The following is a 27,774-nucleotide window of genomic DNA, read 5'->3' as shown; positions in this document are numbered from 1 at the left end:
CTAATCACTCAATAACACATTTACATCGAGATAAATAAAAACCGATTATCTTAATTAGCAAAAGACTCCCCGACAATTTACAGCCATTGCAGCCAATTTGGAAACGTGGAGAAATAAAGCAGGTGATTAACGTTTACTGTTTGTTGTTTGCTCGTCAAATTGAGGAATATGAACTGTGCTGAACATCTTTTCCTGTTTCGTAATTTCATTATTATTGTATTTAATTAATATTGCGTTGTGGCGTTCGGAAACAGCCGCCTTGAAGACTCGCGTCACATGACGTTTGCACGTCGGTCGCTGCTGCCGCCGCCTCTGCCGCTGACAGATTTGTCCGCGCTACCCCCACCTGATCCTGGGCCCCAGCAGAGACCCCCGATCGCAGCAGGGTAGTACCTCCCTGCCCCGGACCTGCTGTTTACACACAGGCGCGCACACAGACGGTTAGTCTGGAGCGGTACCACTCAGTAAGCGCTCTGACATCCGCGCTTATGAATGCGCACGAAGTGTACTGGTCACCAATCACACCCCCATATGTCTGGGGCTAAACCACGGGGGAGGGGGGATCCGCAGCACGGAGATCGGGGGGGGGGTCTTCGCTCCGGAGGAAAAGGAAGCGCGGCTGCTGCGCTACGCAGAAACACGGAATCTGGGTCAGCGGAGCTTTGCGTCGCGATGCAACACAGATAAGCTTGCGGGAGGAGGATCGGTCTTCCGCGCTCACCTGGCGGACCGGGCCTCATGCCTACACGGGATATTAAAAAGCTTTGGTTAAACACAAGCCGCGGTTTAGGCGTGCGGCGATAGCCGGCTCCCTCACACTGCGACAGCAAATGAAACATGCACGGAGCTGTTTAGCGGAAGGGGCTTTATTGGCGGCGACGGCAAGCGCTCTCAACCCAAGCAAATAAAGAAGCAAATAACGATTTATATTCGTCACCGTGCGCGTAAAGGCAGCGCTCGGCGTGTACAAATATGTCTCAATCCGCAGACGGGCTGCGATGCGCTGCCTTTCTCTTCTACTTGACCTCGTCATTAGCGCTAGCAGTGATCTCATTCGGAAAGGCGGGCGCCGACTATCTCAAAGTGTCTGACACATTTTTGCCTGCAAATCCCGTTCAGTTCACAACTAATTGGGGAACAGAATGAAACAGAATTTTCATAAGGTATCTAAAAGCATCAAAACCAGAGTGCAGCGCTGAGGTTCTTTTCTTATCCTTTGGTACAATAAAGCAGACTCCTAGCCTGCTGAATAATCTATGGTAATTGTCCCATGGGGCAAAGGAAATCTATTCATGTTTATTGTAGCATGCTGTGCCCTACCAGGGCAAGAGACAATGGGAGTGAGTGGGTTCCAAGCCCACATGCTACAATTCCCAAGATGCAACATGGCACTTTTGATGAGAGACTGAGTACATGTTTGTCTATTAAGATATGTAAATTTTTAATCCCCCGTTCCCCTTTTACACCATCCATTTCTCGCAAAAAGGGATGTTAACAAAGCTATTATAGTTGTACTAAAATATTTCAGTGTTATATCTCCGTGCTATTCTTAATAATAATTAGTGTCAGAGGGGTGGAACAATCGTCGTTTCAGGATGAAGCGAGCCAACAGATTGCAGAGCTTTCATGAGTAAACAAAAACAAAACAAGAGCCCCATGATTCTGTGCTCCAAGTGTAAGTAATATTGAGATGACTAGGCTGCTTTCGAAAGCCCCTTGATCTCCCCTCTGTAGATATCTTACTTAATTCTGTGTCTCCATATTTCAGTGTTAAGTCAACATGAAACTGGGCAACATATTGTAAGAGAGCTGCTTGACTTGGCCCGCCACCAATAAGAAGCAAAGAAACGGCTTCATTTGCAGACACTGACCTTATCTCTTCATTCAAACCCCAGTCCTCAAACAAAGTAACATGTCTGTCCGCAGGTAAAGTGCCACCTTTTCTTGTGTAATTATATAGTGCTCTCTTTTAGATATAAATGTATTATGTTTACTTGCCTTTTTTGTCATATATTTGTAAGCAAATGTATGCATTTCTTGCCAGGACTGTACTACAGAAGTCAATCTAATGAGAGATAATGTAAGCATGACGTCTTGGTTTTTAAAGTGGACCTACCCTGCCCTCCATGGTCATCTGGGATGTGGAAAAGTGGACAGAATGGTAGGTTGTCTGGGATGTGGAAGAGTGGACAGAATGGTAGGTTGTCTGGGATGTGGAAAAGTGGACAGAGCGGTAGGTCATCAAGGATGTGGAAGAGTGGACAGAATGGTAGGTTGTCTGGGATGTGGAAGAGTGGACAGAATGGTAGGTTCTCTGGGATGTGGAAAAGTTGACAGAATGGTAGGTTCTTAGTCACATGATGATATGAGTGGAATCCTGTGGTAAAAATGTAACAAACTTTTCACTGTTGCTTTGGAATCAGAGTTGAAGAGATTTTATTTTATTTTCAAAATGCAATTTTTAGTACAATTCAATCACTTTGGTTCATAAACGGTAGCATTACACTGGTGTCTAAGGAACTAATATCTAGTATCATCCCAGATCAGTGTTACTGTAGTAACGAGATACATTTGGTGATGTCCAAGAATATTCCCATTGGACCAAGATTCAGTGCAGAAGGACCTGATGTCATTTTAGTGTACACTATTGCAGTTCAGTGCGTTAGTCTAGTGTCGGAGTTGCTGTGCCTTCATATTTACGGGCGAGTAATCTACAAACATATTGCAGTGCAGTGGAAGTAACTTCTCAGCTTATCTGTGACATAATAGATCTTTTTTTTATTATTTCTGGAATAACTTTCTCAGAAGCTGTTTACAGAAGCTGAGTAAAATCTTTTGACATAACTTAAGTAAACATTCCCTGTGTTAGCATTCCCAAAGATTATTTGACTAAATTAAAGTACTTTATGAAAATTATTACCCTAGGATGACTCAAGTACAATCGGCATTTAGGGCATACTTTGTGCTGTATAAGGTTTTGTGTTTGTGTTGTCTGGGTTTAGTATCAATAAGGCATCTTTTTTCCTTTGCTGTTCAGTTATAGACTGAGGCATAAATGACCATATATGTACGTGTATAAATGCATCTTCTTGCAGCCTAATTGGGCTCTTTGTTAGGTTATTGGTTCTGAAACCCATCCGTCACTTTTCACTCCCTCCAGAAAGATGTCAGCTTTAATAGGAATGAATAAGAGTAACGAATGGGAGTTGTGTTTGCAGAGCTCGCTGGTGATTGGTCTCCCAACTTGGCACATGAGTCAATGGATTTTGCCAAAGTCGATGAGGCTCATTTCAAAAGCCAAATGACATGCCATCTATTTTCCCCTGGGGACGTCCAATCTGCAGACATGCTGCGAAAAGTGAATCTGCACGTCTCCGTAATATTATTATATACATGTCATTATCGGAAAATAATTCCCTTTTGCTGATTTATCACAAAAATACACCACAAGTCGGTTTTTAATTAAATATGACTGTGGCATGTAGGGGGCAGGCACGTAAATATACATTTGTTGATAAACACAGACTATTGGTAGGTATTCCAGTCTTTAGGTTCAGGAACGTTCGCTTATGTCTTTTTATGGATGATGCAGAATGAAAGAAGCATTATTAATTTACACTTATCTTCAATATCACAAACAAATTAAGGCATTGATGCTTGAAGACTTATTACACATCTAATCTCAAATTCCCACAAATGGACTCATAAAATCTTGCTATTGGACACATATTGGACTGTTTACTGTCTGCTTGCTTGTAATTGCTCCAGACTGTGAGCACACGCCCATAGTAGGCAGGCTGTGGGGGTACACTGGTGTTTTTCTCCTAAGTGGATGTGGTGCTCTTTTACCCCCCAAGCGGGCCAGCCAGCTGATCGCCTGGGAGGCCATATCTTTCCTCCATCTCCCCACAATCCAGCAGGCCTTCGCCACTTTCTTGAATCCTTTCCACCTCTTGTCATCTTCATTTTTGTCCCGGCTGATTTTTTTTTTCCTTCTCAGAGGGAAGGGAAAACGTGCGGCATAGAAAACACAAGCATTTCACACAAACTGTGTATTATGATTTTAAAATGCATTTCACACAAACTGTGTATTATGATTTTAAAATGCTTTTTATTCTGATTTATTGTTCATTAGTTTCAGTGTATTTTCTTACCCATTATCCAATACGAAACAGTACTTATTTATGGATATTTATGAATGTTTAAAATATTTAATCATAATATCCATGTTGATTGGTGTGTTTGTGTAACATGCTCCACTCGAGAATATTTCCCGTCCGCGTATCCTCGATGGAATTGAAGTCGTGCTCAAGAGAGTGAAGAGCTGATAAACATGTGAAGACGTGACGCCTTCAGCTACAGTTTTCGAAGAGCTGTTGTGGATATTGATGTCAGAAAAAGAAATCAGCAAAATAATATGATGTGGTGGCCACAAAGTAACGGCCAAATGCAGCATGATGAATTAAAACAAACTATAGCCACGTATTAAAGATCCAAGCTTATTTGTTGAATGAACTGCTTTCTTGTGGCAATTTTTTGTAACTGTATAAATGTACTATACATACACATATATATACATTTTCATCAAAATATAGGCATATAGGAATGTTTTATGGATGTTTAGGGAAATTGAATTAGCTACATGCTTCGTTGTGATGTGTAATTTGTTGTGCTGATGCATGTTCACAGCCAGCACATAAGGGCAGGACAAACCTCATGTAGGGCGAGTTTCCTATGAAAAATACCGCGTGAGCAGAGCAGGCAGCTGCTGCGAGACTCTTCATGCTTGAGAAGAACTCTTGGTTTTGTATGTCAGAATCAAATGAACAGTCGCGTCCTGCAGGCTGGGCTTCCGAAGCTGTTTCACAGCAGCATGTGTTTGAGTGTTGCACTGCATCAGTTTTTCTGTTCGAGTGTTTCCATTTTTAAATCTGTTGTGGGCCCCCTGATTTCGTAAAGGCGGGATTCTGCTTCCTGCCAACTACAGTGACACATATGGATGGATGCTCATAGCATTTTTACCGCATCAGTTTGCTTTGGAGTCGTGAAGCCTCTTTAAATACTCTGCAGTCAGCTGACAATCCTTCTCTGGACAGTTCTTTGCTATTACCTCACTAGCTGGAATGGGGTAACCCCAGATTATATTATTTCTCTGCAGGACGTCACCATGAACGTAAATAAACTGCTAGCATCTTAATGAATAGCTTGATATTTTCATTTCTCCCACAGTTTGCAGTTTTGTGTGGTTTTACTCCATTTCTAAGTACTTGCAGCAGTAAAGCATCTTTATGTTCTGGTTTTCTGTGGTTAAAAAACACAGAAATGTAACTTTTTTAAAAGAGATGTTTCTGTGCAATACTTTAACCTTAATGCGATCATCTCCTGATCATATTGTATTGCATGTTCATTTGCATCCTAGCATCCTGTTACTTCATCGTAGACTCCAGTGATTCACATACGTTCTGGTTTTTACATTATACACCCTCATGAGGTTTTCCAATAGAGGCTCAAATAACTTTGTTTCATGTGAACACCATGACTTCGTTACTGCCCCAAGAATTTCCTGTTTGGATATAAGTCACCATTATACATGTCTAGCTATATAAAGTTAGCCACAGGAGAGAAAATGTTTGCATTAATGAAGATGTTAGTGTTTATGGTTTTCGCCTTGCCAGTCCGTGTTTTGCTTGTACTTGTGTGGTTTTTGAAAGTCCAGACTGGCTGAAGCCAGAAGCTAAAAATATCACCCAGTTTTGTCTAAATGAAACAATGGATTTTTGTGTCACCGCTTATGAGTTTGTCACCTCCTGTCAGCTCGACTACACTGTCACTGCTAATTGAGGGGTTGCCCGTAGATAATACTAACACATTCACCGGCGTACGCATCTCTCACACTGTGCCGTGGAATATTACTCATATAACAAATGCAGACACATTTTCTCATCACAGTCTGCACAGGTCATTTTTGCAAAAATGAATGCATGCATATTTTTTTCTCTTCACAGTGCTCCTATTAGACTAAAGATGCAGATTTAAGATGAATAAATGTAATGTTTATGCGTTAATATGACATTTTATAGTGAAAATCTCGATTTTGGACACAGGCACAACAGTTCGATATTGTTGACAGGAGTTAACAGTTAAAAATCCTGGCAACAGTAGAGAAATTACATTAAGTCTATTCTTTTCTGCTCCAGTATCCACAGCAGTGTGAATTGCCCTATTGATCTAGGATAGTATTTTCTACAATAAAACCTTACCACAAAATATATTTCCCTTTCCCTGCATGATGGTTGCAGTTCAACAAAGAACTAAAATCCACTTCAGTTTTGTCATTCTCGTTGAGGAAAGCATTTTAAAAACAATGTCAACTATTCCAGCATTTCTCCCAACATCCATCCATCCATCCATCTCCCAGGAAACACAGGGCTCAAGGCTGGGGTACACCCTGCACCAGATACCAGTCCATCACAGACCAGTAAGTTAATATTCTAATCCAAATAATTTAAGTAATTCTCCTAAGAGATTTAATAATATTAGCTGATCTTGTGCTGTTGGGGTGGATGTTTATGAAATGTGTAATATGAGGCAGATTTGCCTGATGTAGATCACAGGATTACAGCTTAAATTTGAATATTTAATGCGTCCTCTTCGTATCTGTTTTTAATGCGCTTCATCAATTTATTTTAACACACTGTGCATTTGAGCAGCATTCTGACTGTTTATGACATCAAATAGTTGACTTATACGACACATCAGAGTTCACACTTTAAAGTTCAAACAGGCAATACTGAAAGCTTTAAAGATAGCTCATTACAAGGGGAATTAAAGGGTGGCGGCTGGAATAAAGGACATTTTCGTTTAAAATCTAATTTAAAATGATAAGCAAGCTGCGGAATATGAATGTGGACAAGTGGACTCTGGTTAATGGTGTTTCTTCGCCTTTGTGTGTCTTTGAACGCTGATGAAACAGCAGCCACTTATGAAATATAATAATGTGAATTTTTTGAGATGGAAAGATGGAAATACTGAAACACTCAGGTTGGTTCAAAATAAGAACTTATGTAGTTTTTCAAAATTCCACATACAACAGACAGAAATAGGTAATGAACAGCAACATATATTTTAATATGTTATAATTATAAACAAATCATACACAATTATTTAGAGGCTGTCATGTGTTTTGTTGTTAAATACTTTATATATGTCATATTGCTCTCCATATATAAATCAATTTTAACCCAATAAAATGTTTTTAAAATGTGCAGTGACACTTCCATCTTCCTCCAGGCCTTTTCTGTGGAGCATACTGGAAATGTTTATATATATATATATATATATATATATATATATATATATATATATATATATATATATATATAAATTAAAAGACTGTACTAGCAACAAGATCGTAGATTCTTGGCAAGGTTCGACAAAATGTGAAAGCTGCCAAAAAAAAAGAATGAATAAAGCTGTTCGCTTTCATGCCATCCCTAGGACTATATCCATTTTCTTCTTTGGTTCACTCAATCCTCTTATTTCCTAAAGTTTGTTAGTAAAACATGCACAGATAATAAATAAATAAATAAACAAACAAAGATAGATGGATGGATGGATGGATGGATGGATGGATGGATGGATGGATGGATGGATGGATGGATAGATAGATAGATACATGCGGGCAGGTCGAGCAGAAAGACTTAAAGCCCAAGGACAGGAAAAGTTAGAGATATTTATTTGACGGGGTCAAGGTTGCTGCTTCCTTTCTCTTTCCCTTGGTCCCCTAGGTGTTAGACTGCGAGACATTTAATCGAGGGAGTAGCGGTTTCATATCTATAACAAAAATCAAATAATGCAAGATGATTTACTCCCCCTAGCAACCAGGGAGCATACCCTTAGCAACCAGTCTAGCCTCAGGCCTCGGTGTAATCAGCTTGAAAATATTTCAATTATTGTGTTGATTTTAGTGGATTTGAGAAGCAGTCGGCGGGCGCCTCAGCATATTTGGCCCGCGACCCAGAGAGGAAGATATTGATTTAAACAGGTGTCAGAAAGGAAAACTGCAGTAAATTTAAATGGAAAAGGATGGGCGAATCATCGAGCTCCATTCAGCGCGGCGGTGACATTTGCCCGCTGCAGCCGAAGAAACGCCACTGAACCAAACTAGAAATTTCACCTCAGAAAAAAAAATCTGCATCGGTGGGCTGACAGGGTTGGTGAAGCCCTCAGTGGGCCTGCTAGGCGGTCCCTGCTAGGAGGTCCCTGTTAGACGGTCCCTGTTAAGCGGTCCCTGCTAGACGATCCCTGCTAGACGGTCCCTGTTAAGCAGTCCCTGCTAGGCGGTCCCTGTTAGACGGTCCCTGCTAGGCGGTCCCTGCTAGGCGGTCCCTGCTAGGAAGTCCCTGTTAGACGGTCCCTGCTAGGCGGTCCCTGTTAGACGGTCCCTGCTAGGCGATCCCTGCTAGGCGGTCCCTGTTAAGCGATCCCTGCTAGGCGGTCCCTGTTAAGCGGTCCCTGTTAGATGGTCCCTGTTAAGCGATCCCTGCTAGGCGGTCCCTGTTAGATGGTCCCTGCTAGGCGGTCCCTGTTAGACGGTCCCTGTTAAGCAGTCCCTGCTAGACGATCCCTGTTAGACGGTCCCTGCTAGGCGGTCCCTGTTAGACGGTCCCTGCTAGGCGTCCCTGTTAGACGGTCCCTGCTAGGCGATCCCTGCTAGACGGTCCCTGTTAAGCGATCCCTGCTAGGCGGTCCCTGTTAGACAGTCCCTGTTAAGCGGTCCCTGTTAGATGGTCCCTGTTAAGCGATCCCTGCTAGGCGGTCCCTGTTAGATGGTCCCTGCTAGGCGGTCCCTGTTAGACGGTCCCTGTTAAGCAGTCCCTGCTAGACGATCCCTGTTAGACGGTCCCTGCTAGGCGGTCCCTGTTAGACGGATCCTGCTAGGTGGTCCCTGCTAGGCGGTTCCTGCTAAGCAATCCCTGCTAGGCGATCCCTGCTAGGCGGTCTCTGTTAGACGGTACCTGTTAAGCGATTCCTGTTAGGTGGTTCCTGCTAGGCGGTCCCTATTAGATGGTCCCTGTTAAGCGGTCCCTGCTAGGTGGTCCCTGCTAGGCGGTCCCTGCTAGGTGGTTCCTGCTAGGCAGTTCCTGTTAGACGGTCCCTGCTAGGTGATCCCTGCTAGGCAGTCCCTATTAGAAGGTCCCTGTTAAGCAGTCCCTGCTAGACGGTTCCTGCTAAGCAGTCCCTGCTAGGCAGTCCCTGCTAAGCTGCTAAGCTAGCTGGACCCTGCATGGGAACCCCATACCATCCTTCCATTAGCATGCCCAGGTTCTCAGAGAGACGCCACGCCGTCTGGTCACTTACCTAGTGGAAGCGATCGTAAAGCGTGGGCCTGAAACAAATAAAAGGCAAGAGAAACACACCCTACTCCTCATGCATGAAGTTTGAGACGCGCCTGAAACTCGATACTCTGCCGAAAGTCCCAAAAACACTGTTACCAAAGTAAGTAAATAAAAATGACAGTTACTTCAGCCACGATTTTCCTTCACCCTATCAGTCTGGCCGTCAGCTACGCCTGTTACCCACCCCCCCTCTTGAGTTTTGGGGCTGGGGATGCGTGATTGATCCATCAAGGAGAATGACATGCACCCAAAACAGGATGGTGCTCTCTCCTCACTGACTTCACAGGTGATCCAGACCATAGTTATCGGGGACCCGGCAAGACCGAGAAGCAATTCAGGGCAAAATCATGACCACCACACCTTAGTTCTCTTTCCATCCCACTGTAATGGTCTACAGTGGCAAGTGGCACAGTGAATCGACACTGCAGCTACTGTCAGAGCGTTTGATTTACTTTGATGCTTTGTATTTGCCTGCGTATTTCTAAGAGCCAGCCTCCCATTTCAGCAGGAAGCTGTAATTAGGTTCATAACATTTATCAAATTATTGGTATCACATTTCGCAAGAAGGCTAATTTATCATTCAAAAACAAGTTATCAAATAAAAGCTAATTAGGAGATTGCAAATAGCCTGTGATTATCCCCACCGCCTCTCCTCATATCGTCTTACCCCACCCTTCATGTTTTCGTTTTCTATGGTCTATTTTGTGAGACAAAAGTGTCTGACTTGATGACCAAGCTCTACAAAATGGTAGCATGACATCTTCTGGTGCTAGCATCATGCTCATTTGTGTCCTCACAGTTAACCTCCTATCTATAAAATGGGTGCCCCCTCTGCAGTAAATCAGAGTGGAACAATTTTCTTCTATCCATTCATCCATGTTTTCTACCCACTTATCTAGTACTGGGTCATGCTAAGCCTAGAGCCTTCTACCACAAGAACAGGGCATGAGGTAGGGGCCATCCTGGATTAGACATCAGTCCATTGCAGGGCACGAGGCAAGTGACACCCACATCAGTCCATCACAGGGGATGAGACAGGGGCCACTCTGGATTGGATATCAGTCCATTGCAGAGCACATGGCAGGGGACACCCAGGTTTGGACATCAATCCATCACAGGGCATGAGGCAGGGGGCACCTGGGATTGGGTGTCAGTCCATTTTAGGGGATGAGGAAGGGGACATGCTGGGTTGGACATCCATCCATCAGAAGGCACAAGGCAGGGGCCACCCTGGATTGGTCATCAGCCCATTACAGGGTACGAGGCAGGGGCCACCCTGGATTGGTCATCAGCCCATTACAGGGTACGAGGCAGGGGCCACCCTGGATTGGTCATCAGCCCATTACAGGGTACGAGGCAGGGGCCACCCTGGATTGAATATCAATCCATTGCATAGCACGAGGCAGGGGACACCTAGGTTTGGCCATCAGCCCATCACGGGACACGAGGCAGGGGCCACCCTGGATGGGACGTCAGTCCGTAACACGGCACATGCTTGTATGCATATTCATGCAGCATCTACAAATATGCCTCAGCAGCAGCCGACCATATTTGGTGAGAAAAAAAAAAAAAAAAACGTTTCCCTAGTTGAAACCCTGGCACTTATAATCCCACTCATTTTGAAGGGGAGGAAAAGAACGCAGCAGCCAGTGTCATGTGACTATAGTGAGAACGGCCGACGGAAGTGCCAAATGCGTGTTTATTTGCGGAGCTAAAGCAATTAAACGTGTTTCTGTGCATGACGATCAGACTGTTTATACTCTGAGCCTTGTCTCTGTTGATATTTAAATGTCTTCGGTGTCGTGCAGAGAGCAGGGGGACCCATGTTAAGTGGAGGTGGTGTTCATGTCTGCAGTCTGCGTGGGTGCCCGCAAACGTTTGGAAAACATTTTCTAAAGACATTTATCCTCATGTCAAGTCAGTTAGAAAAAGTGATTCATTACAGTAACACTTCCAAATAAATTAGTACGTACACCTGCTTAATTATACAGCAATTATACTGTTAAATACACTACACTGACTGTTTTGTAACAATTCATCAAGACCTGTAACTCAGATAATAAATAGAATGTCTTTATTTAACTTGTTTGGTGCCCAGTAAATGTGCAGCAACAGAGACAACAAAATGTGCCAGGCAACAGATTCTCAAGTGAACCATATGTAATAAAAAAAAGGAAATCGCTCCCTCAGATGAGCTCATCCGCCGTCTGAATCACGGAGTGTTATCATGAAACTGGGGCACTCTTTAAGATACAAAAGGCACAGAGCCAGTATCAAGCTAAGTCAGGCCCCTAAGACCTCAACAAGACTGACATGGTTGTTTCAGGTGAACACTATGTGGTTCCCAAAATGCACTAGGAAGAAAAATTTTGTGGATAGTATGACTGCAGGCCCAGTATTACATGATTTCCACTTATGCTGGACTCATGTAGACAGGTGGGGAAAATGCTATCTTGCCTGTCCATAAACAGAAATAAGCTCTTTCTCCTATGAGGTCATCTCCAGCGCCACCACACATATAGAATTTGCAGTTCACTGTCATGGATTTGCCTACATTATATATGCTTATATATTATCCACTGTGTATCTTTCTATTTCTCTGTTTTGATAATGCATTAACTGCTGAGAATTTCCTCCGAATGCAGAACATTTGAAAACATTAAACAGTTGATTGCGTCATTTAGCAGTCTAAAGTGAGATTTAAACACCATCCAGATAAACCAAGACTAAAGTCACAACTGTTGTTCTGTGCTTTATAAGAATTCTGTAAAAGGCTCAGTTCTATAGTGATTTTAATAGGTAAAGATTACTGTGCAAACAACTGGTCAGATTGTCAATGTAATATTGTGCAGTAAGACCATTCTTATTCATTGTTTGTTTAATTGCAAAAGAATAGCATTTAATTTATTTGTAATTCTAAATCTGGAATTTGAAAGGCCTGTGATGAAGAATCATGTAAAGAATATGCAAAGGTACTGATGCATCTTTAAGACCAGAAATCAGAATTGTTCAGAATTTCCTTGTCCTTTCCTGTGACTCTTCATGCATGAGACACTGGGCCAATGGAGAAGCAGGACAGGATGAGTATTGACAGCTTTGAACTTCGGTGCCTGCTTAGACTTACCAGTGTTGACAAGGCAAACAAGCAAGTGGATCCTCCATCAAATACATTCTGAAATTTCACTTGCAGTACAAATGACCAGAAAGAAGTTATTTTCTGAAATGATCCTAATGGTTGGAAATATTAGGGGTAAAAGAGAAAGAGAACTACCATTAAGAAGAATGAACATGCATTTGGGAACACTGGGAGACATCGAATTAACAACAATATTAATGAATTCTGTTCCTTTCATTTAATTTGAATAATTTTACCTTTGCAGTATAAGTTCAAATTACTTGATTAGATGATTCTGCAATACATTTAACTTCACCGTGAAGTTAGCATATTTGTGGATATTAACTTCACCATGAAGTTACCATATTTGTGAATATTTTGTTTGGTTAAACAGAATGATTTATATGCAGGTTATAAGTCCACCGGTTACGACCGAAATTTGTTCGTAAGTCTGTCTTTAAACTACATATGGAACTGTACTGTGCCTCAAGCCGACAAACTGCAAAATCCACGCAATGTTTTAGCGAGCGTCACAAAGTAGCGCGTGCATTCGTTATTACAAATCATTGTATTTAACTTGAATTTTTAATATAATAAGCTTGATTACAGTCTGTTAGTAAGTAGGAGCTGTCCACCAGTTGGGAGGTCTTATCCCAAGGATTGCCTGTAAATCATAGCCAAGGGTGACATTTGTCGTATGACCTTTAAGTTGTGTGGTTTTAACAAAGTCAGAAGTGAGGCAAACTGAAATTTAACCTAAACCAAATCTTTATTTCTTGCATTTGAAGCATAGAAGACATTTCAGAAATTGTATGATATTCATAAAGGCTCAGAGTGGTGCACCAGTCCATAATCTACACTCTACATGTAATCTCAGACTGAAGGTTTTTCAAATTTCATTTTATATATGCTTATAATTTTGTATTATTACATTTTTTTTTCTCTCTCTAATCTTCATTTTTACCCTGTCTGAGCAGCACGGCCAGTGCTAACCCCCCCACAAACTGCCCATATGCTGCAGAGGGGGGGTGTTCACTACTTCAGTGAACTATCTTTGAAACTGCTTGCTTTCTCTACAAATTACAGTTTGCACTCCATGCTGGAGAGCTAGCTGGAAGTGTGTATCTCCCAGCACTGGGCCCCGCAGACTTGCTGGTACCTGACAGGTTATGTGGGAGCCGACTGAGACAGTCGCACTGTTATGAACCTGCCCTATAGTAGCCAAAGTCATTACGGGTACAGCAAGGGCTGCGACTCACACTCACTCTTAGGGTAATGAGGCACTGAACAGGGCTAAGCAAGAGAAGTTTCTATAAGACCACATGCTGTAAATAATTCTTTTCATTAAACAATATATGACATATTATACGATTATATAATTTATGATTCACACAACCTGTCAGTCTAACATATTTAATACTATCTACTCGAGTTGTTTCTCCTCTATTGCTGTAACAGTGCATCAACTAAACTGAGCCAAATCCAAAAATTGTATTCTCATACATAGAAATGTTGCTTTGCCATTCAGATTTGAATGTATTATATTAATGAAAAAAATCCCTTTAAAACGAAACAATTTCACCACAGTCATCAGCAGCTCAGCAGATCTGATAACTGATGATGAGTGGAGCATGAATCACTTTATGATAGACACCCTGTCTACCGGCCAACGCTGAACATGCATGACAGCAAGTATTTTTCCCACTCAGTTGTTCCCCACGCAAAGCTAATATGCAGATATTTCCATGTAACGTAACACTTTACTCATTAGCTTTTACTGGAAATATTTTCCAAAAGCAGTTTTAAAATAACGGAAGAGTGAACGTGATGAGAAAACTTTAAACAACATATTCAAAAGCCATAACAAGAACATCCCTGCGTGTGAAGTTTTGTTGTTCTGCTTTGCAATTTTACAGTTGTAGCTGAACAGGCTGCACCAAATAGTAATTATGTGACACATATTTGGCCTCTTTTCTGGTGGGTGAGGGTTGTTAACACTCTAAGGAAAAATAGTTTAGAATGACTGACAAACCAGGGAAATGGGAGAGAAAATAATTTTTGGGGAAAAAAAAAAATATATTGAAATGATGTCTTCAGACATCACAGATAGAACGGCGTGGCAATTCAGCTATGAAGAAATGCTGCGAATGTGGTCACGCACCACAGCCAGTCGCTCAAAGTTTATCTGAATGTACGTGTGAAACATTACAGAATCCATAATAAGCCCAGGCCACAAAAAATGTATTAGCGGCTAAAGACAGGGCCTAATTCCCCAATATGTCTTTCCTTGCGAGTACACAATGAACTGTCAAGTCACTGACAAAAAAAACAAGAAAATATTATGAGCCATTTTATACGTATACCATTTGTCAGGATGAGCAGAGCAGCCCCTCACCGAAAGGGACTGCTGGCCACTGTGATTCTTGATTTATGCAGTTCTATTTGTTGAATAAACATTTTTCACAGGCATCAGCGAGTGGGCTAGACATTATTACAGTCGAAATGTTCCGATTGGACGCCACAGCACTGTCAGTGCGCTCAATCAGTGGTTCCGAGGATTAACACATGACTTCTGTACAGAGGGCGTCCCAAAGCTGGTAAACAGATGGGATTAGAGTGTCAAGCTGCAGGGTTGCTGAACGAAAATCACTAATGAGGAGACATCTGATTATGACACAATATTGTGGAAATGTGAGAGGGCATGAAGCCGTTTGCTTTTTCCCACTCCCTCTCTGTTTAAACATTCATAATTATAAGCATTACAATTATATTTAGTTCTTACTGTCTGGACAGGATTTAGGGAGCTAATTGTAGCCAATTTTTTGTCATTGTGAGAACAATGAAGATATAATTAAACTTCAAATAGGATGCATATTTATTTTCTATACTTTGTGCATATGTGTTTCCTTGTTTATGGGTTAAGTGTTGTGGCAACTAGATTTTTTGTTGAACCACTGAGGATGTAGCCAAATTCAAGCTGATTTTGTAAGTATTGCTTTCACTGAGACAACCTTCAGAAGTAATCTTTCTGGAAACAATTCCTAAAATGCCGTGGCTAGCTTTAATCGCTTCTCCTCTTCCATCCTTCACATCGAAATGCAAGAGTGTCAAAGATTGTGCTGTAAATAAGCGTAATTTCCAAAAACGTTCCATCCTCAGCTTCTCCCCTGGCTATCAATAATGTGTTTGGAAAAAGCGATCAGTTGTCTTCCCTCTGCTGATGATTAATATGGGCTCACTTCAGAGGGGTAAATAGTATCGATTGAGTCCTCCTATCACCTCTAATTTTCCATCAGCCTCTCCACAGTAGGATCCTTCATGACTAATCACACCTACCAGCAGTGAAAGAACAAGATTTTATGTACTGTGCCTGAAACATTAAGGCGGAGCACGGATGTATTGAAATGTTCCTTGGTCAATAATCCACACCCCCACCTCCTCTCTCCTTTGTGTAACTGATTTTTGCTTCAATTGATTGATAGATTAATGACCCAGATGTGTCACATGTTCTCCTCATATATGAAGAAATTTTTAAAGGGCACCGTAAGAAGCTAAACACTAACAAATCTGTGCTCCAGGTCAACTTCTCTCAAAATCACGAATTAACAACAATCAACTCACACCCATCCAGCTAGACTTCCCTGCAGCCGGCAGGTTGAATTCTTACAATGTGCCGGGAACAGTTTTCATCTGATGCTGAAATTTTCATTCTCCCCGACCTTCATGTGCGGGGAGGTGATTTTGCAGCACGGGGTGTGGACGAAGGGGAGACGTGGTGGGAGGCCTGAAAGCTAGCCTGCATATTTAGGCAGAATGTCAGACGCTTCATGCGAACCGGTTTAATTGCAAACAGAAGCCGCCTATTAGTTTGCAACAGAGCAAATGAAAGCTGGAATAAGGTTTATGAAATGAGACACAAGCCGCTATTTCATTTAGGTTATGAGTAATGCCGGCTCAAACTTAATAGGACTAGCAGACCCGTGACAGTGAAACTCAGTCTTTTTATAAGGTTTTGTTTAACTAAATACTCAGATTAATATTTACCAAAATAGCGCAATTTACATTAAGTCTGAACTTACTAGAAAGAAGATGATATAAATATGAAAATGTTTTAAAGGGTTTAGTATATACATCATTTGGTTTTCAGTTAAAGGGTCCCCCCATGTAAAAGATGCAAAAAATTAAAACTATATTGACAAAACTTCTTCAAATACCTGTTAGACTAATGGAATTTTCAGATTGTCTCTAATCATTATAGATTTACTACTGTATATATTGTATCTGATGGTGATGCATTGGTACAGTCCTTTTCACTGTTGCATCACACCTCTGGGACCAGAGTTTGAGGCTCTACCCTGACTCTTCATGGGATTGTTCTCCCCGTGTCGTCATGGGGTTTCCTCCGGGTACTCCGGTTCCCCCCCACAGTCCAAAAACATGCTGAGGCTAATTGGAGATAGCCCATAAGTGTCAATGGTGTGTAAGTGAATGGTGTGCGCGTGAATGGAGTATGAGTGAATGATGTGTGAGTGAATGAGGTGCGAGTGAATGATGTGCGAGTGAATGGTGTATGAGTGAATGGTGTGCGAGTGAATGGTATGTGACTGAATGGTGTGCAAGTGAATGGTGTGCGAGTGAATGGTGTGCGAGTGAATGATGTGCGAGTGAATGGTGTGCGAGTGAATGGTGTGTGAGTGAATGGTGTGCGAGTGAATGGTATGTGACTGAATGGTGTGCGAGTGAATGGTGTGCGAGTGAATGTGTGTGAGTGAATGGTGTGCGAGTGAATGGTATGCGAGTGAATGGTGTTCGAGTGAATGGTGTTCAAGTGAATGATGCGAGTGAATGATGTGCGAGTGAATGGTGTGTGAGTGAATGGTGTGCAAGTGAATGATATGTGACTGAATGGTGTGTGAGTGAATGATGTGCGAGTGAATGGTATGTGACTGAATGGTGTGCGAGTGAATGTGTGCGAGTGAATGGTGTGCGAGTGAATGTGTGTGAGTGAATGGTGTGCGAGTGAATGGTATGCGAGTGAATGAAGTGTGAGTGAATGGTGTTCGAGTGAATGATGTGCGAGTGAATGGTGTGTGAGTGAATGGTATGCAAGTGAATGATATGTGACTGAATGGTGTGTGAGCGAATGATGTGCGAGTGAATGGTATGTGACTGAATGGTGTGCGAGTGAATGGTGTGCGAGTGAATGGTGTGCGAGTGAATGGTGTGCGAGTGAATGGTGTGCGAGTGAATGTGTGTGAGTGAATGGTGTGCGAGTGAATGATGTGCGAGTGAATGGTGTGTGAGTGAATGGTGTGCGAGTGAATGTGTGTGAGTGAATGGTGTGCGAGTGAATGGTATGTGACTGAATGGTATGCGAGTGAATGGTATGCGAGTGAATGGTATGCGAGTGAATGGTATGCGAGTGAATGATATGTGACTGAATGGTGTGCGAGTGAATGATGTGCGAGTGAATGGGGTGTTAGTGTATGGTGTGCGAGTGAATGTGTGTGAGTGAATGGTCTGCGAGTGAATGTGTGTGAGTTAATGATGTGCGAGTGAATGATATGTGACTGAATGGTGTGCGAGTGAATGGTATGCGAGTGAATGGTGTGTGAGTGAATGTGTATGAGTGAATGATGTGTGAGTGTGCACTGTGATGGGTTTATGCCCCATCCTACTTTATTCCCTATGTCGTGCCTGTTGCTTCCAGGATAGGCTCCGGCCCCCTGGATGGATGGATGGATGGATGGATGGATGGATTTACTGTATTGGCAAAGTATCAATAAGTATTGAGAAGATGAAGTGGTTACATTTTAACACAACATTCATGACCACAAACCACACCAAATAGGACAGCCAAAGTATTCTTCACTGTTAAATATCAAGCAATCACATATATTTGAAAGTCAGTGACTATGTCTAATAGACCACACAAAATCAGCAGACACAGTTTTTGTTTTTGTTTTTTTTTCGGATAACAAAATCAACATGTAATAGTTTAATTGTGACCCATTATTTTCAAAGGACAAGATATCAAATCAAAGAATTAGCGTCCTATTTGGGTTTTTTTTACTTTAGAAAAGAAAGAGTTATGTCAAGTTTACAGTTTTATAGCAGGCTAAGCCGTTGTCCATTGTTGCATATTTCTGTCAGTAGCTGAACTCTACTGACCCAGAAGAAATATATGGATCTATTCAATTTTTTACATCATGACATTTCTCTCAATAAAACCAATGAAGCAGTCTGAAGAGATGCTTGTTGCAGTCTGATGAGAAGAGGCCAAAAACAGACTAAAATATGACTTGGGCAATACAGTACAGTAATAACAGATATTGGCTTGAATGAGAATTGCTGCCTCACAAAACAAAAACTAACCTCCATTCACTGTACTGCTTCTACAGCGGGATGCAAAATTACATCCAAAAACATGCATTTTCATTTTCAAAGGTGCTCGGTGAACAGAATTACATATCTGAGGCAAGCAAGGTCCAGGTCTTCAGTGAAGGTGTGAAGTGAAAACAAAACAGGTGAAAATTAATTTAAAAACCAGTTTTTGCACTATGTATGCCAATTGTTTTAATGAGGCTGACGTATTAGATACCCATGGCTGGATATGATTATGTGTGACACATTTATCGCCCATCAGTCTGGCTATTTGTTTCAATGTGCATGTCTGTGTGTGCAGGTTATGTATATATTGCTAATAAAAAATAATAATAAAAACTTGTCATTTTGATGTTGTGGGGACCATCTTTTTGGTCCCCACAAGGGTAAAGTCAATTCTATAAAAACCTGTGACTGAAAATCAAAAACCTAAAAATGCCAAAACCCTTGTATTTTGTTTGGTTACTTATGGTTAAGGTTAGTGCTGCTTATGGGTTAAGGTCGTCATGTTGGGATTAGGGTTTTTCCCATAGAAATTAATGGACGTTCCCCACAAAGATACAGATATAAATGTGTGTGTGTTATCCATCCATAAAGCCACCTTCCAACCCTTTATTGTGGAAAGGTTTTTTGGGCGGGCGGGGGGGGTGCCAGTGTGTCACAGCATAATGTTTGTATTATTTTCCTTCCTCGTTTTACCCCTGGAAGTACGTGTGTAGCATTATCTCTGGCAGTTTGTCTCTACATTGCTGTGTCAAACAGTTATTGGCTAAGGTAAATTGGGCAGGTGTTATTTTTTCTGGTGCAAAGATTTATTGACGCCATTCTCCAGCATTGAGTCGTCTCTCACCGCGCTTCCAACAACTCAGCAAAGCTCCCGTGTCTCCGCTCAATAGTCCGTGATAAATTACTCGGGCGAAAAAAGTCAAACGAGCCACCAGCAACTCTGAACAGCAAAGCTACACTTTGCTAACCGCCGTTTCATTCCCACCACTTTCTGTTTGTGTCTTTGCTTGATTTTTTATAAAGCATTCATGTTATAAGCAGCAGCCCGGGTTAATGATAACCAAGCAAGTCCAATTTAGAACAAGCTCAGCTAAAGTTGCGAAAATGCAACTTAAATTCCCTTTCATAAGAAAGGAAGTTCATTGGTTTTCAGCTCAACACCAAAGTCTTCCCTCATCACAAAACCTAATTACGAGCTTCTCTGTTTACTTGGCTTATTTCCATGTACTATAACATCAGTTCTCAGTGTTTTGAAATATTTGAAAATATGCCTGACATTTGTGTTTACACGCCAAACAGGAGAGCTTTAGTGTTTCACCCCATATGTCAGACTACCTCTTAAGCAAAACAGGAGCGTCAATATAAATAAACAAAGCTTTACCAGCGTTTAAAATGTATATTTCTTGAGGCAGGTAACTGCTGCTTGCGTGGCTAAATACAATTGTGGCAGGCAGTCGCAAAAACAACTCGGGGAATGTGGAGCGTTCATTTTCCAACAGGATTCCACATTACCGTAACATTGCGATGGCAACTTCGCCTTTTCAAGCATGCTTATACATTTAGAGATTACAGTAGACATGCAGAAATGCCAATCACTAGGTAACTGGCACGTGCTGATATGTGTTATGAAGCTCAGCCATGTGGATACAGAATAAATAATTATTAAATTGTGTGGAGAAAGGAGAGCGACAAGAGATGTTATTATTTACGCCAGATTAGGGATGCTGAGCAACATCACGCTTGCCTGTCCCACTGAGACCCAGTGCAAATTTTATTATTGTTACTTTTACTTTAATAACCTTTAATGAATTACTCTTGAACTGTGCAGCCAGTCAATAATTAAATGTAATTAATTATCTACTATGTGATTTTGGTTGCTCCAGTGGTGTGGTGTCTACGTAATCTCAATAAAACTTAATTGATATTTTAAATATTAATTAGAATAATAGTAAAAAAAAAAATACTTAATTGTCCCCTGAGTCAAACCAAGATGCCGTTGACCGTTAATTTTCCTGACACGTCAAAATTCGGTGCTCTAAATTTAAAAGTCAAAGTCACAGAGCTGCCACTCCGTGTCTCGCGAGATCATTAAAGAAATGCAAATCGTGCATTTGTAACCACTCTAGCATGTCAGAGGGGCACATTGATGAGAAGCAATAGCAATTTAGGCCTAAGACAGAAATTATACTTTACAATTGTTGGTAAATAATTGAGAGTAATGCTGTCAATGGTAACATTTTGACTATGATAAATTATCAGTTTTCTCAAAGCATTGTAATACATAATTTACTTTTATACATTCATTTGCCTGAGCATAATGTTATAAAACTCATATACAAACTAATATGCAATGTCAGCTGTTAATTAGTAATTGTTGTTCTTGTTGACATTGTATCAATACCACTATTATCAATATGGTGCATTCAAATGCACTCTGATTGGTTACCTTGGTTAAACTTTCTGTGTTATTAAGGAGAGTGATGTTTCACATTCTCTGTTTTTCATTGCATTGTTGGGTGACACTTCACATTAACTGCACCTTCATAATGCATTCATAGAAGATTCATAAGCAGCATGTAAGTATAATTTAATTAATATACATTAATAACAAAATGTATATAATTATATGATTATAATGCTTGTTATTAGTGTATATTAAAATCATTAAGGTATGTTAGGTTGTTAAGGTGTACTTGCATGCTGCTTATGAATCTTCTATGAATGCATTATGAAGGTGCACTGAATGTTCTACGAATGCATTATAAAAACATTATCAAGGTGCAGTAAATGTAAAGCGTCACTCATTGTTGGATCCATCTGTCACTGCATTAACGTACTTTACTCTGCCCTTCATTCCTCCAAACCCATCTCTACGTTTCTGAACTGAAAAGGCCACATTTTGCATTTTGCCATTTGTGAGCGACGCAGTGAAAAATCAGTTTTGCAGATATATAATTTCTCAGTATGAAGGCTTAGTTATGTAACAAGTGAACAGATGTGTTTCTTGTATACTTTTTATATCAATGAATTTCAGTGGCAGGCTCCCTGTGGAATAAATAAAAGAAACTATTGATTTTGATGATACGCCTTGTTAAAAAGGGAAAAAAATAAAACATTACAACATTCTGGAAATAATCGTATAAACTACAATAAAATGGTGGAATATCTTCTGAAATGGTATATTGATTCATTAAGGTGACTGCAGCCAGGGAAGTAAGTCTGCTCATGATCAGGAGTAGTTTCTGTGTAAAACGTAAAGGTTAATGTAGATTGAAATTTGAAATAATAGCTAATTATCTTGAGGTTAACTATACCCTTTGGCCATTTCCTCCATGTTCTGCTGTGTTTGGCTAGACCCAAATCAATGAAATCATTTCTTCTATTAAATCTCTTAGCGAAGCAGCACCTCTGACTGACCCTAACCCTTAACAACCGTACAGCTACAGGAGGAAATGAAGATTTAGACTCTCCCCTGAAAATAATTCTATCTGAAAGCTTCAGCGTAATATTTTGCTTACCTTAACAAAGTCAAGGCATTGCTATTAATGTATAACACAATACTACATATTATTATTAATGCCGTTCTATTGGTAGTAGTATACATTACATAGCAGTGTGGATGATAGTAGAATTTAATTAACATCGTTATTATTGACTTGTTAGCGGTATGTGGTTTCATTTTTTTACTTTCCAGTCCAAGAGCAAAGTGATCCATATCGCTACTGAAAAATAAGCCCACCTCTCAAGATGTCCTGAATCGAGCCATTCTATTCCTCTTTCAAATGTTTTAGTGCAAGTTGCTTGGTCAGAACCTGACGTTTTATCAAAAACAGTCAGTGAATATGTCGGTTTGTTGGACAGTGAATCAGGAAACTTTACAGCTAATGCCTTAGACATGAAATGCAATGTAAAAATACGTCCCCTGGGTTTCATTGTTTAGCCGCCTGGATATCTAACTAATTCTATTGTGATGCAATAAATTGTTGTAACATAAATGGAAAGGCAACATAATTCTTCATCGACACAAAGGTAGCTCTGACTGAAGGCCTTTTTTCTCACACATTCAGCATGCGTGGCTTTATTGTGCTATAGTGTCTATTACATAATAACTGATAGTTTGGTTTAAAGTTTTTTTTCTTTCTTTCATTTTAATGTAGCTCGGCATCACATCCAGGATGTTCTCCCACCTTTTTGACCAGTGTTTCCTGAATGCTGTTACTACCAACTATGAATGTAAATATTTGTTTGTTCTCCGAGGTCTTATTTTAACCACGCAGATGCTGAAAAACTAGTTCAGCATCCAAGATTTTTACTTTTCTGTAGAATAAGGAAATCAGAGCTTCAGATTCGGTCCATTTCCAAACAAAATGCTAAGTCCAGCTAGGTGTGAATGTTATATACTGTACAAAAATAAAAAGAATATATCTGGAATAAAAACGTAAACCACACTCTAGTAAATGTCAATAGTCAATACAAATGTCAAAAGGAAATCACTGGGTGTTACTTGACTGTACTTGTGTTCTTGTTTTGCTGTATCACTGCCTGCTTCTTGTTCATTTATGTCATCTTCCATATCCGAAGACCAGTTCCAATACTAAGAACAGAAGTACAGATGATGGTAAAAATTCCAGGATGTTGTTCTTGCCCCATCCCAAAATATCAAAGCTACATCGGTTGCATCCTCGCCAAAGAAGACCAATCCCATGATTCATTGCTCCCCAAGTTCATTCAAACTGTTTGACTGACAGTTTGAGCGGTTCTAAGAGATGCGCTTTTTAATGCCTTTAATTGGTTAAATATTTGTTAAAAATACACACAGACGTAAAGGGTTACCAATAGCATTGATGTATTTAAAAAAAAAAAAAAAAACTCCCCCAAAAAAAAGGGCACTTCCGAGTGTAATTACAAAAAGGGCATGTGCTCTGCACAGGTTGAGCCCTACCTGTGCACGTGCCTGGTGGTCAGTGCCTCTGTAGTGCAGTTGGATGCTTTGGTCTCCTACCCACGTGACACAGTGACCATGAGCACCAGCGTTTTCTGCACCTGAAATATATACCTCGCCATAAAACAACCAGGAGGCCATTTTTCCAATTTCCCAAAAAATAATCCTCAGCAGACTTGAAAGCAGAGTTCTTCTTTGTCTAATGCCATAGTCAACTGTGTCACTCAGCACTTAACGTTTTGGTGTCGTCTCCTCCGACTGAACAGCTCAAATACATGCATTAGTGGAGCTTAGCTCCCTGATTAGTTCCTCAGAAGATTTGAGCATGTTGTGAACGTCATCCATCAGTCTCTACTGCCTCTCATTAATGTGCTGTGTGCCATTTGTCTCCGACAGGTAGAGCCTGACAACCCAGAAACATCAGCCAACTGCTAGAACATCAGGAACCTGGAGCTCCACCTTGTTGTCACATCACAAATGGAAAGGTACTTTACAAGACCCTGTTCCCAGTGCTGTAAGTCCTGGTTTAGCATGAAAAATGGGAAAGAGGAGTCCATTGGCTTAGGAAGCACCATGCATTTGGCAGTTCAGTATCCAAGATGGCTTTCCACATATTGGCTGCATTGTCTGTCAATCCGCCTTTCTCCCACTCTACCATCATTTGCCTGTCTTCAGTGTTTACTGCCACATGTTATCTGGTGAGAACCTTGCATCTAAGTAACACATTTCTGAGATTAAAGTCAATGTCAACCTAGCTGGGATTTTAGCTTATGTAACTGTGGCTTTGCTGCGTCCGTATGTCAGACATAAATGCGAATGCTCACAAGTGACACAAGACGAGTGAGCCTCATACCACACCATGTGTTAGAGTCTTGACAGCAGGGAAACATTGTGAGTACTGTTGTGAGTACTGCTCTTTGGGTTGCTGTGCAAAAAGCTTGAGGACTGCCAGAAGTTGCTTTTGGATGACAAAGGAAACATCATCAAGTGTTCCTTAGTTTGATGGATCTTAAATAAAGAGGCTCATAGATTAAAATAATAAATAAATAAGCAAGCTTATTGTATATCTTTCATGCAAAACTTGCATGACCCTAGATGAACATGCAAAAAAAATTTATTTTTCTTTACTGTAAAAATTGGTTACACATGCCATACACATTTGTTTAAAGGCAAACAGCTGCAGCATGTGTATATTTCAATATTCAAGCATATCAAGATAAAATTTAAACATGTAAGACACAAATATTAATCAATGAGCTTGTACATGAATTTGTTGGTGTGTTCAGAGATCTTCTACTACCAAACTAATATTGTTTGATAGCTACATTATTAGCCTTTGGAATACACTCAAGATCTGTTGCTTCTGGACTTTTTCAAATGTTTTCTTTACTTTTAAAATATTTAATAATCCAATGATGGTCTGAAATTTTTAATTAGATACTGAAACACATCACAATGCACGGATTAATGCAAATGGATTCTTCATTTATGTTCGTTTTTGCTCGACCTTGGCTTCCAGCTCATTAGTTATATTTTAGTTTGTTAAGTAGCATGGGTGGCAAGACAACTAACCAGGGCTTCAAGCCAGAACGTTTTAGATTGGTTTGTTCCGAGCAGAATTGGTCATTTAATTGTTTCTGGTTTGGCGTTCCTAAACTGTTTAGGACCAAATTAAATAGGCCTACCAGTTAATAACATTCCATGCAGGGCTGCCTGACATGACAATATGTGTATTTCGGATGGTATAAAAATGTCTATTGATATTTGACTCTAATGCATTGGGTTTCTTCAGTGCAGTCGCATTTTTAACAGAAACTTTTATATGGGAAAAATATGAAACTATGTCATTTTAATGCCACAGCAAAACAAGCTTGCTAATATGCCATATTGGGCACATACATTATGGTTAGCCTAACTTGAGCTAGCTAGCTATTTCCAACATTAGTTCTCTTAACATGGTAGCTTATCTATCAAACATTAATGAAGTTTATGTCTAAGACCAACATTTATGAGGTATATAGCATAATATTTACCTCCTCTGGTTGCAAATAGAGAGACCAGACCACATTTCACCTTCACACCATATCACCACCTGCTGCTGGTAAACTTATGTCTGCTATCCAGAGATGTGAGTGACATTCAGAGGAAGACAGGAAGTTAACTCCACACCAAAGTTATTTCACACAGAAAATATATTTCATTTGTTGTAATAAATAAAAGAATGAAAAATAGCATTATTTACTCGTTACCATTATTTCAAATATATGTTTCCGTTCCAAAAAATTAAAAAATATATATAAAGGTTCCGGTTTCATTTTTGTTCCTAGCGAATTAGGCCTATCGATTGTTTCCAATGTTCCTTTTCGTTCCTTAAACTGATTCAAAGCCTTGCTACTGACACACTCAACTCCCTGCGCATTCTACAGACATCTGGAGAACTTCAAGAAATTATCAGACACTCATGTGCATGTTTGTGTATATCATTAAGGCCATCACTGGTTTGAGGCAGATACTCATTGCTTGTTGTCGGTAATACTCATTGACTCATTACAATTCAGTTACTTTAAGAAAATATTACTGAGTAGCGTTTTAGAAAAACGTATTTACATAGTTGTTAAACAGATAACAGCACATACAAAAGGGGTTGTGTTTACCTTTTTTTTTGGGGGGGGGGGGGGCATAAGGGGGCCCCTGCCAGTTCTTGAACATGCATCCAAAACTGTGATGATTATGTTTCCATTTACTGCAGTTAGTTAGGCCCGTAGCAGTCAGAATCACACAGTCACATAAAGTGCAAGATGTATCAGAATCACAAAATTATGGACAGCCATTGACTTGCAAATATATGTTACAGCTTTCATTTTGTAGCCTATTATTGTGCACCCATCATCTTTATTATTAACTATAATCTTAACATGTTTGCACTCCACAGTATAATCTCATTATTTTGTTCCTTATTTACAAACGATGACATTATCATTTCTGTAACCATTATCTCGGACTAGAATAATGCAAACACACCTTTATCACAGTAGAAATAGACCATAAGTTCCTAATAAAACCCCCTGCGTGTTTTTTCCAAATGCGTTTTTCCTCGTGTGAGTGAGTATTAGCGCAGCTTCTGAAATTTCCTTTCAGATTACACGGCTTCTTCTGGTTGGAAATATCGCGCTTAGATAAATACAGCGGTCGTAAGCTCGTGTAATGAACAGAACTGGCAAGTCGCCGCGGTGAGGTCTCTTCATCTTTAAAACATCAGGAGTAAACCATTTAAGAGGCTGGCAGGTTTCGGCCGCGTACCCTCACATCTGGAAACACTATTTAACTCGTCCCATCTTAGGAAGTTTTCACACTTCACGATTCATTAACCTGTGGGGCTCGGATTCCTTGGGAAGGAGAAAGAGAAAAGGTCTGTTTGCACGGTATTGCTAAATTATGGTCATGTGGTTTGCAGCCACTATGACAAATAAACACTGCAACAAATGCAAAAGAGAGCAGGCCTATGTCATGTTTTACTTCAAAAATCAGACATGCTTCATGCTTTAGAAGGCAATAAAGAAACCAAGTTCATTTAGATTAAATCATTACAGAAAACCCTTCTTTGACCATTAAAACTAAGAAAATACAAGATATTAGCCTATGTTTTCAACGCGAATCTTCATCTGTCATTAGGTGTCGACGTTACTGTTTTCCACATTGACGTATTGGGCAGATGGTAAAGTTCCATCAACAGTTTCGAAGTACAAACAAAGCCTGAATAGATTCAGCACTTCAGTAGATCAAAATGATCCGACACCGCTATTTCATTCGTAATTGCAATAACGCACCTTCAGTAAGCTGTTACTTAGAAAGGGGGACGTTTTAATTCCTGAATGTTCTGGGCCACCTTGTTCATTATACTGACACAGTAATCCAAAGCGCTTCCCCAG

At 40.5% G+C, this 27,774-nt stretch overlaps 1 long non-coding RNA gene across 1 annotated transcript; it reads left to right on the top strand.

Annotated features, from left to right (window-relative positions):
• Positions 1-621: 621 nt before the first annotated feature.
• LOC111837003 (uncharacterized) lies at positions 622-24,634 on the top strand. Its single transcript, XR_011991878.1, has 4 exons — positions 622-1,675; positions 1,769-1,926; positions 2,045-2,237; positions 24,246-24,634. It is a non-coding gene; the product is annotated as an uncharacterized lncRNA (long non-coding RNA).
• The last annotated feature ends 3,140 nt before the right edge of the window (positions 24,635-27,774 follow it).

Source organism: Paramormyrops kingsleyae, chromosome 5 (genome assembly GCF_048594095.1).
Source record: "Paramormyrops kingsleyae isolate MSU_618 chromosome 5, PKINGS_0.4, whole genome shotgun sequence".
NCBI lineage: Eukaryota > Metazoa > Chordata > Actinopteri > Osteoglossiformes > Mormyridae > Paramormyrops > Paramormyrops kingsleyae.
The sequence above is the reverse complement of the archived record's forward strand: the minus strand, read 5'-3'. Positions and strand labels throughout refer to the sequence as shown.